Consider the following 11,805-nt stretch of genomic DNA (forward strand, 5'->3'; position numbering starts at 1 on the left):
GTTTTTGGGGGGTGATGGTGGTGGTGAGTGAATGGTGGTGGGAAATCCTTTGCCTTATAGGGCCAAACCCAAGGCAAAAACATAAATAAATAAAAGGTACTTCAGGTAAATCACTCTTGCAATCACTGACTGAAGGACAGCATGAATCCATAAGTGACTGGAGTTGGAAAGAAAGGGGGCATTAACAAAACCATAGGATAAGAGGGGTGCAGTTCCACACAATTCCCACCACCCATCTCCATATCCCATCCCCTCCCCTGATAGCTTTCCCTCTGGGAGTATGGACCCAGGGTCGTTGTGGGTTGCAGAAGGTGGAAGGTCTGGCTTCTGTAATTGCTTCCCTGCTGAACATGGGCGTTAACTGGTCAATCCATACTCCCAGTCTGCCTTTCTCTTTCCCTAGTAGGGTGGGTCTCTGGGGAAGCAGAGCTCCAGGACACATTGGTAGGGTCGTCTGTCCAGGGAAGTCTGGTCGGCATCATGCTGGCATTTGGAACCTGGTGGCTGAAAAGAGAGTTAACATACAAAACTAAACAAATTGTTGAACGACCGTGGACCTAAAGACTGGAATAGTGCAGATGAAGTATTGGGGGTATTCCCTGCAGGCTCTTGTGTACTTCAGCTTTCAGGTATATATTTTTCCCTAGTTTATGGGCACATGTGAACCTATGCTCTATCTCACAGAACCTGGTCTATATCTAGGTTTGGGGACTTTGTTAGAAAGTGATCCACCTGGGATGGAATTAGAGAATACTATGAAAGGAAAGGTCTCACTCGAGTGATGAAGCTGAAGGGTTGTCATTCCACACCTGAAGTCTCTGGACACAGTCTGAAGTGAAGCATGCTGGGGTGGTACTCATTGCATTGATTGGGTTGCGACCCGCAGATGTGATATTATTTGATTTGAATTGAGAGAAGCATGCAGGAAAGTGTGCCCCACCCTAAGGTTCCAGGACTGGGGGAAATATAGGCTCTATAGTGGAAATGTGAGGTTCCTGTTGTCTTAGGGATCAAGAAGACAATGGATAGTTATTGTTATCATCACATTATTTGGTGATAGGGTTAACTTTGGAAAGTCCCTACCCAGCATCTTATATATAGCTATGCTACCAGTTGCTTCTGTTCTCCCTGGTCTAGGCTTTTGAGAGAATCAACATATCAAAGACAGCCTATGTATTAAAAAGACTCAGTCTGTGTTTTAAGAAGTTCTAGACACATGATCAACTTGTCCCCTCTCATATTAATTAATAGTGGTTTATATATCTACAATTTAATAGGAGTGTACATAAACACCATTCCCACCACCAAATGACTGTGTCCCATCCAACCAGCCACCCCGACCCCCACCCCCCCAGCCATGCCTGGAAACCCAATGGCCACCCACCCCTTCACCACAGGGTTTTTACTTTGGTGCCCTGCTCTAGATTTAATCAGATTCTGATTTTAGTTTCCCTTTCTGTTCTTCTTTCTCAACTTTTGTTGATTAGTGGAGACATCCCATACTCGTCTTTATCTTTCCGTTAAGACACTTCTAAGTGTGTTCCAAGACCCCCCCCCCCCAAGCTCACAGAGCCATTATGTGCTCAGGAACATAAACAACCTTAGTGGTGAAACCAAGTTGAAAGCTTCCAGTGTTTACTCGCAAGTTTCATCTTCTCTCTTCACCACTCTCATAATATTCAGAGGAACTACCTGAGCTTTTTTCTAATGTTACCTAATTCATATTAAATCTATCACTGAATCTTTCTGCTCATTTAAAATCCTTAGTCGTATCCTGATTGGCTCTAGGACTTAGGATAATCACAAGAGAGAATAAAAAGGCAAACACTTTGGGGAATAAATACTGGACTTCATCACATCTTTTTTTTTAAAATGATCATTCTTTTTTATTATTGGTGATTTAATAATGATTGAAAATAATGATGTAGGATAAGAGGGGTACAATTCCATACAATTCCCACCAACAGAGTTCTATATCCTGTCCCCTCCATGGAAGGTTCCCTACTCATTTTCCCTCTGGGAGTATGGACCGAAATTCTTTATGGGGTACAGAAAGGGGAAGGTCTGGCTTCTGTAATTGCTTCTCTGCTGGACATGTACGTTGGCATGTTGATCCACTGAGAGAAACTAAGAGAGAGAGGAGGAAGAGAAAGATGTAAAAAGACAGAGAGATACCTGCTGCTAGCAGTTGCTTCACAACTCTGTGAAGCTGTGAAGCTCACCCCCTACAGGAGGGGAGCAAAGGTTCTAGCCTGGGTCCTGGTGCATGGTGACACGTGTGCTCAGCCAAATGCGCCACCACCTTGCCCCTACTCTCTGTTTTCAGTTTCTATCCTTAACCCCAGCCTGTTTTTATCTTTCCCTGACAGAATACAACTCTGGGGTGGTGGGGTTCCAGGACATATTGGTAAGGTCGTCTTCTCAGAAAGGACGTGGTAGTATCCACAGTTTGGTGGCTGAAAAGCATTAAGATGTAAAGCAGAACAAATGGTTTAATAATCAGGAACCTAAAGGTAAGAATAGAACAGATGAAACTAAGGGTATTCATGTGGGAAGAAGCTAGACCTTTTATTTCAGGTAAATTCCAAGGGGCTCATGACTAATTTTTGCCTGAACCTGACAGCCAACATGCAGGTGAGCTAAGAGTACAGTCTAGGAAGATGTCAGAGAGGAGAGGAGAGGATTAGAGATTGGGATGTGGGCAGAGAGTAGCTCCCAAATATGGGGAAATGATATAAATACCATGAATGGTGAATCACATCAATCTGTTTCAATATATGAATGAAATAAAAAATCCAGTCAGTTTCAGAGGCCATATCATTCTCAGAAATATGTGCTCTTTCCAGTTTATTAACATTAAATGTTGCTAGGAGACCTCACCAGGAAACAGAACAACAAATTTCCTGATTTTGTTTTTGCTGGACTGGGTGAAGACATGGGACAATACATTAGAGCCAGAGAAACCACAGTGTGAAAAGAAAGAGATGAGCCATCCTCAGCTGAGGACATCTGATCAATTCAATCATGAAAATAAGACTAAGGGCCATCACATTGCTTTGTCTTACATCGGTTCTCTGCATCTTTCTAATCACTCACTTATTTACATCCTGTGGTATCTCCTAGGCCCCCTGAGTGTACCATAAGGCTACTGTGAATGTTCTTTTGCAAAAGAGAGATGTTCTGGAGTAAAAACAAAGAGCTGAAAACACAGAGATATGGTCATCAAGCTATGAGGGTGGTACTGGACTAGCTTTTGAGAAATTGCTTAATTTATATCCTCTCATGTGAGGCCCCTGCCCCAAAACACAGTATCTGTAAAGTATATAGTGATAGCAGGACTCAGAAGAAAGCTATAATCATTTCCCCCCATGAACTGAATACACAAGAATACACACACACTTAGAGTTGTAAGAATTTCCTAAGACAGTGAGTCAGAATTAAAAGCCCAGGTTTGATTGGAGATGTTACATGGCTGAAAGATTGAATGGTGAGTCATGGCTTGAGCTCCTACTGAACTTGAACCACTGGTTTAAGCAAACTCCTGGACTTACTGAAGCCCATGTCTCCCCTGCCACCTGTATTACATATGCTGTCACAGGGTTGGTTGGAGAGACTGACTGAAGATAATCTATCAAATAAGAGCTCACCCAATAAGTGTAAGACATTATTTCTGATTTAATCCTGCTCACTTTCTGTGACATTCTATGTGTACCATCTGCAGAAATGCTAGACATCCCAGGGAACATTGTCAGCCTCTGAAAAATCCACTCCCTAGAGATCCTGAGGACATTTAGAGCAGGCTAAAAGAGAACTCTCATGCCCCCTGGCCCGTCAGTCAATTTTATCAGCTCTGGCTGATGTGTCCTGCGTGTTGTTGTATTGATCACACAACACTATGTAAATGGATGTGATCTTTGCAAAGCGGCCGTGATTACATGGCTCTGCCATCACTGCAGTGTTCCTGTCTCCATGGAGTGCAAGGTATCAGGAGCTGGGCTACTGACTGACCTTTTCATTTTTCTGAACAAATATGAAGAAATTTATTGACTTAAACACACACACACACACACACACACACACACACACACACACACACACACATTTGCCCTCCTCCCATTCAAGAATCGTTGAATGAATAGAAATATCAGGCATCTATTCTGGAGTTTCACGCTGCCCAAGGTGATTTTCCTTTCTCACTCTAGCTGCCTAGCAGTCTCCTTGCTATCTGGTAACAAGATGAGTAACTCAACTGCTGTCTTCTGTAAACTCATTAATGGAGAGTGACTCTAGTGAAAATTTCCACTGGAAGTAAACACTCTACCACAACTAATATGGGTCTTGCATGATTGTTTAAAAAATATTACTCAATTAATTAATTTTGGATATACAGAGAGAAATAAGTAGGGAAGAGAGATCAAGAGAGGGAAAGAGAAAATAAGATACCTGCAGACCTGCTTCCCCACTCATGAAGATTTCCCCCTGCAGGTGGGGTTCAGGGGGCGTGAACCTGGATCCTTGAGCACGGTGACTTGTGAGCTCAATTGGGTGTGCCCAAACTTGGTCCCCTCCCATAACTTTCCAGTTGAGACTCTACGAATTTATTTACCTTCACTGTCAATATTCTATTATTTTAAGTAAAATTTTCTTTATTTCTAACAAATACACTATAGTACCCAGATGAAGCTTGTCAATAGACTAAAAATAGATGTAACGAGGGCATTTCATCTCCTTGAGTTTGTTATGATCACATTATTAATAAAAGGAAAAGGATCTGACAAAAGAGACAGATCTTCATTTTGTTAGCGCCTTGTAAGTGAGTCAGACTTTACTGGGCAAGACTGTTCCACTGCTGAATCTGACACACAAGAAGAAGAGCAGCTACTGTGTGTTTTCCAGAAGAGCTCAGCACATGGCCACAGGCTTGGTGTGGGAAATGGTAGACCTACATTCTCTGCCACGAGCTACATCAGATCATCAAAAAGTCTGACCTAGAGGCCTGGATGGTGGTGGCACACCTGGTTGATTACACATGTTACAATGTGCAAGGACCCAGGTTTGAGACCCCAGTCCCCACCTGCAAGCGGAAAGCTCCACCAGTGGTGAAGCAGGGTTGCCAGTGTCTCTCTGTCTCTCTCCCTCTCTATCTCCTCCTTCCCTCTCAATTTCTGGCTGTCTCTATCCAATAAATAAATATAATAAAAAATCAAAATAAAAGTAAATTCTGGCCCTCTTTACCCACTCATATATCTGAAGATACAGGCTAGCAAATTTCAAATCCCTAGATGTCAAAGACAAATTCAGTCCCACACAGGTAAACACTTATACACAAACCCCTATAAGCAGGTGTGTGGGGGAGGGGTCTGGAGGAGGCAGACTTAGATAGAGTTAGCAATTTTTATTCTCCCAGATAAAGTCAAAAATATCATTTGTGGGGAGTCGGGCTGTAGCACAGTGGGTTAAGCGCAGGTGGTGCAAAGCACAAGGACCGGCATAAGGATCCCGGTTCGAACCCCGGCTCCCCACCTGAAGGGGAGTCGCTTCACAGGCGGTGAAGCAGGTCTGCAGGTGTCTATCTTTCTCTCCTCCTCTCTGTCTTCCCCTCCTCTCTCCATTTCTCTCTGTCCTATCCAACAACGACAATAACAATAATAACTACAACAATAAAACAACAAGGGCAACAAAAGGGAATAAATAAATAAAATAAATATTTTTAAAAAATCATTTGTGGAAACCTCAAATCTCATCTGCTATATCTTTCCCTTTAGGTTCCTGATTATTAAACAATTTACTCTGCTTTATATTGTAATGCTTTTTAGCCACCAAGTTGAAGATGCTACCATGATGCCAACGTGAATTCCCTGGGCAGGCAACTTCACCAATGTGTCCAGGAACCCCACCTCCCCAGAGCCCTGCCCCACTAGGGAAAGACAGAAACAGGCTGGGGGATGTGGATCCACCTACCAACACTCATGTCCAGCAGTGAGGCAATAACAGAAGCCAGAACTCCTACCTTCAGCACACCATAATGATCCTGGGTCCATACTCCCAAAGTGATAAAAAATAGGGAAGCTTCCAGTGGAGGGGATGGGACACAGAGCTCTGGTGGTGGGAACTGTGTGGAATTCTACCCCTCTTATCCTATGGTCTTGATGGCCATGATTAAATCAATAAAAAAAATTTTTTAAAGAAGAGGGCAGAGAGTGCTATATCTTCACAAGGATCAGAATCTAGAAGACTGCTCTTTTAGATTCCTGTATGTTTACATATGTCCTTCTAAGTTATAAAACTTAGTCTATGTACTCAAAAATATCATTTAAATTATAAAACCATGAGTCAGAATATTAAAAAAATCAATTGAACATATTTTAGTGTATAAACATTTCGCTAAGTTTTATTTCTAGTGCCTTGAGGAGGATTACCTTTTCATGTCAGAGCTCCACCCTGTCACTATGTCAGGGTCAGCAAGACAGCTTCCTTGGGTCATGTGTGGATTTCTTCATGACTCACTACCCACCTGGCATCCAGTCTGCCCTCCCCTCCACTCAAGGAAGCTTTAGTACCTAGATGTTTTTCTCCCTCTTCTTTTTGTCTCTGTATTCAGAAAAAAAAAAAAAGTGAGCCTGGGGAGATCAAGCTCCAGTGATGAAAGGAGAAAAAAGAAAAAAAAAAGCCATTGTCCTAGGCTGACCCAACTCAAAGCACTTAGATATTGTAACTGGTTGAAATGCCAGAATATTAAGATTCGTTGTGGATCTGAAAGATTAATCTTTGCTCGAAAGTTCCATGTAAACTTAAATTCTTCAAGCACATTATTACTTTTTTAAATTTAAGTTATTGAGTCTTTTAAAAATGAATTTCCTGAAGTGAATGCTTGATTTAGAGAAAGCCGATGGCATCGGCTCTAAAAATGAGAGTTAGCTGGCATTTTACCACTTTCATGAAATGATTAGCCCAGTGGGAGGGAGACTCCAGGAACTCAAACATTTCTACCACCAACATCTTGTGGCTTTTGCATGGTCTCACTCTCCCGGCTTTCCCTACTCAAGGCATTTGACAAAGCCATATTCTCTGCAGAGTTTGTCTAACTTTGAAGTACGGTTACAGAAGCACAGTGTAACACCTGACTATGAGGTTATAAGTACTGCCAACAAAACTAAAGAAAAAGTCAAGTGGCTGCCTGGCACAGCAGTTCTATATTCCCATGTTCCAAAAAGCTCCAAGTTCCTGTAAAATGGGAATAATAATATCATCAGTCCCCTATTCAGTTTTCTTTTTACATTTTATTTATTTACTTATTTATTGCATAGAGACAGAGAGAAATAGAGATGGGGAGATAGAGGGAGAGACAGAGAAACACCTGCAGCATTACTTTACCTGTCTTGGTGTCTTCAGGCCTGGGTTGATTCTGTTTGGGACTCTCTGGGCCTCTTGAATCTTAATGTCCTTTCTGTTGTTCAGGTCTGGAAAGGTTTTTATTATTTATTATTATTATTATTATTTCCTCTAGAGTGTTTACTCCCTCTTTTTCTTCCTCTGGCAGGCCCATTATATGAATGTTACTTCTTTGAGATCATCCCATATGTCTCTGTTGTTGTTTTTCAGTGTCTCTCAATCTCTTTTGAGCTCTTTACCTCTTTCTTTGTTTTCTCTAGCTCATCCTGGCTAATTCTGTTTTCTGCTTCTGTTGGTCTGCTTTCCCTTCCCTCAGCTTCTTTCTTCAGTTCAGTTATACTATTAGCTTGTTCTGCTAATTGACCTTCTAGTTCAGCTATTTCAGCTTTCAGTTCTCTAATTACCTCAAGGTAGCTAGTATTTTCCTTGAGGGTCTCTGTTGTTTCCCTAATTCTGATAGCCCTTTCCTGCATAGTTGTCTTCATTTCTGTAATTATTAGGTTTACTATTGCTTGCATGCTTTTCTTATCTATGGTTATTTCTGACTGATTTGGAGTTTCTTCTGGACTCTTGTCTTGATTCATTGTGGTAGCAGTTTTAACCATTTTTTTAACCATTTTTTTTTTTGATGTGCTTTTTATGTTTCTGTTCTGTTGTTCTTCGGTTGTTGTGTTTTAAGTACAAGCCACACTATACTAAATACCTTTATGACAATACCTTTTATGACAATGCATTCCTTTTCCCCTTCCCCCTTCATCAGGTTGACCAAAATTAACTGTTATTGTTTTTTCCATTGCTAGGTGACTGGATGTCCTATCCATTGTGAGAGGAACTTGCTTCACTGAACCTCCTCTATCCACTTCCCCCTTTCTCCCTCCTCCTAGCTAATTAAAAAACAAACTCTTTCCTTTCACTGCTCTTTTTTTCTCATTCTTGTCTTCTTTTCTTCCTTCCTCCTTCTTCTGCTTTCTGAATTCACTGATACTCATTTGTGAATTGTTTGGGGGAAGAAATCTGACTCAGAGTGGACTTTGTGTGTGTGTGTGTGTGTGTGTGTGTGTGTGTGTGTGTGTGTGTGTGTGTGTTCTCTACTTCCCTTTCTCTTCTTGTTACCCCTAGAATTTACAGTGGACAGTAGATTTCCATAATTGTCTATTCTTGCTTTCCTTTTTTTCCTTTCTCTTTCTTTGTCATTTGGATTTGGTCAATACTTTTTTTTGGACTGGAGGCATTGTTTGGCTAACTGGTATTGGTTAAACTGCATCAATCCTTGTTGCAGTTACTATTGTAATTTCTGAGGTTGGGGTTCTTTTTATAAATTTTTTATTTCTTTTTTAATTTTTTTCCTTTATTGAGGGGCTAATATTTATAGTCACCAGTAAATACAATAGTTTGTACATGCATAACATTTCTCAGTTTTCCACTCATAATGTATCTGTTTTTTGATGAAGGAGAGGATTAGTGGGTACATGTAATGTAGGCAGGGCAGAGAAGCAGAAAGCTGAGTTGATTTTTATAAAAAATGAAACCTCTAGCTTTCCTGGACAACTCAGGCAAATAACGAGAGGAAGATCATTAAAATATAGAGTGAGGTCTTAGAGGTGGTGGCAAGGTTTCTTGGAGGGACAGGGCTACAAAGTGGGCGGTCATCTGTTGACGAACATGTAGGCTGTGTCCAAGTTTTTGCTGTTGTGAATAAACTCACTATGAATGTGGGAGTGCATGTATCCCTTCATATCAGTGTTATTGTATACTTTAGGTAAATGCCTAGGAGTGGAAGGTATTTCCATTTGTGTTTGATTAAGGATTTCCAATACTATTTCCATAGTGGTTGCACCACTTAGAATTCCAACCTATAATGTAATAGAATTCCTTTCCCTCCACATTCTCTCTAATACTTACATTCTCTTGTTTTTTTAATTTTTAATATTTATTTTCCCTTTTGTTGCCCTTGTTTTATTGTTGTAGTTATTATTGTTGTTATTGATGTCATTGTAGTTGGATAGGACAGAGAGAAATGAAGAGAGGAGGGGGAAATAGAGAAGGGGAGAGAAGGTAGTTACCTGCAGATCTGCTTTACCTGTGAAGTGACTCCCCTGCAGGTGGGGAGCCGGGGGCTTGAACCAGGATCCTTATGCTGGTCATTGTGCATTGTGCCTCGTGCTCTTAACCCACAGCATTACAGCCCGACTCCCTCATTCTCTTGTTTTATTGATGGAGCCTATTGTCACAGGTGTGAGGTAGAATTCTAACGTGGTTTTAATCTGCATTTCTCTAATGATGGAACATTTCTGCATATGTCTATGGCCCATGTGTATCTCTTCTTTAGAGAACCATCTATTCATACATTCTGATCACTTTTTATTGGGTTGTTCTTTTTCTTTTCTTTTTTTTTTCTTTCTTATTTAAGAAAGGATTAATTAACAAAACCATAGGGTAGGAGGGATACAATTCCACACCATTTCCAACACCCAATCTCCATAACCCACCCCCTCCCCTGATAGCTTTCCCATTCTCTATCCCTCTGGGAGCATGGACCCAGGGTCATTGTGGGTTGCAGAAGGTAGAAGGTCTCGCTTCTGTAATTGCTTCCCTGCTGAACATGGGCATTGACTGGTCGGTCCATACTCCCAGTCTGCCTCTCTTTTTCCCTAGTCAGAAGGGTCTCTGGGGAAGCAGAGCTCCAGGACACATTGGTGGGGTCTTCAGTCCAGGGAAGCCTGGCCGGCATCCTGATGACATCTGGAACCTGGTCACTGAAAAGAGAGTTAACATACGAAGCCAAACAAATTGTTGAGCAATCATGGACCCAAAGCTTGGAACAGTGGAGAGGAAGTGTTAGGGGGGTACTCACTGCAAACTCTAGTGTACTTCTGCTTTCACGTATATATTTTGCAGTAGTTTACGGATACGTGTGAACATATGCTCTCTCTCACAGAAACTGATGTCTGTCTAGGTTTTGGGACTTTGTTAGAAAGTGAACCACCTGAGATGGAATTAGAGTATACTATGAAAGGAAAGGTCTCACCCGAGTAATGAAGCTGAAGGGTTGTCATTCCACACGTGAAGAAGTCTCTGGACACAGTCTGAAGTGAAGCATGTTGAGGTGGCAATTGTTGCATTGGTTAGGTTGTGATCGGCAGATGCAATATTATTTGATATGGATTGGGAGAGGCATACGGGAAAGTGGGCCCTAGTTAATACGAGAAGGGGAAAATTAATTGTATGTCTCGAAGTTTTTCAAAACACAAACTGAATCTTTTTAATATATAGGCTGTGTAATTGATATGCAGACTCTCTCAAAAGCCTAGACCAAGTAGATCAGAAGCAACCAATAGCACAGCTATATACAAGATACTGGGTACTGTACAGCAAACCATAACAAAAGGACTTTTCAAAGTTAACCCAATTACCAAATAATGTGATGATAACATTAACTATCGATTGTCTTTTTGAACCCTAAGACAGCAGGAACCTCACATCTCCACTATAGAGCCTATATTTCCCCCAGTCTTGGGTTGTTCTTTTTCTTTTTGTTGAGCTGTCTCAAGTTGTGTGCCAATATATTTTCCCATTTGCTGAGTTTTTTGTTTATCCTTATGGAATTTTCTTTTGATTTGTAGAAGCTTCTCAGTTTGGTATAGTCTCATTTGTTCATTCTTGTTTTTGTTTCCCTTGTCCATGGTGTAGAATCTCTAAAAAAAAAAAAAGGTCGCTAATGTTAAGGGTCTGAAATGTTTCACCGATGTATTCTTCTATGTATATTATATTTTCACATCTAATATCTATTTCTTTGATCCATTTAGAGGCAATTTTGGTGCACAGCTTTTGGTAGTGGTCTAGTTTCACTTTTCTATATGTGAATGTCCAATTTACCCAATATCATTTTTAAAGAGAACTTTTTCCCTCATAAGGCTGTTTTGGCCTCTTTATTTTATATATAATGTGCCTATACATATGTGGTTTTAGTTCTGAGCTCTACATCCTGTTCCATTCACCAATATGTCCATTTTTGTTCCAATACCACACTGTTTTAACTACTATTGCTTTGTAATGTAAACCGAAACTATGACTTCTGATTCCTCCATTTTTCTTATTTTTCTTCAGGAGAGCTTTTCCTATTCATGATATATATATATATATATATATATATATATATATATATATATATATATATATATATAATTCCTTTTTGCAAGATTGCCATTTTAATATTTTATTTTTCCAATTCATTAGCAGGGGGTGTTCTTCCATTTATTTTTGTCATTCTCAATTTCTTTTCTTAAAAAAAATTATATTTATTTGTTTTCCTTTTTGTTGCCCTTGTTTTCTTTATTGTTGTTGTAGTTACTATTGTTATTTTTATTGATGCCATCCTTGTTAGGACAGAGAGAAATGGAGAGAGGAGAGAAG

This window comes from Erinaceus europaeus, chromosome 3 (genome assembly GCF_950295315.1).
Source record: "Erinaceus europaeus chromosome 3, mEriEur2.1, whole genome shotgun sequence".
Taxonomy (NCBI): Eukaryota; Metazoa; Chordata; class Mammalia; order Eulipotyphla; family Erinaceidae; genus Erinaceus; species Erinaceus europaeus.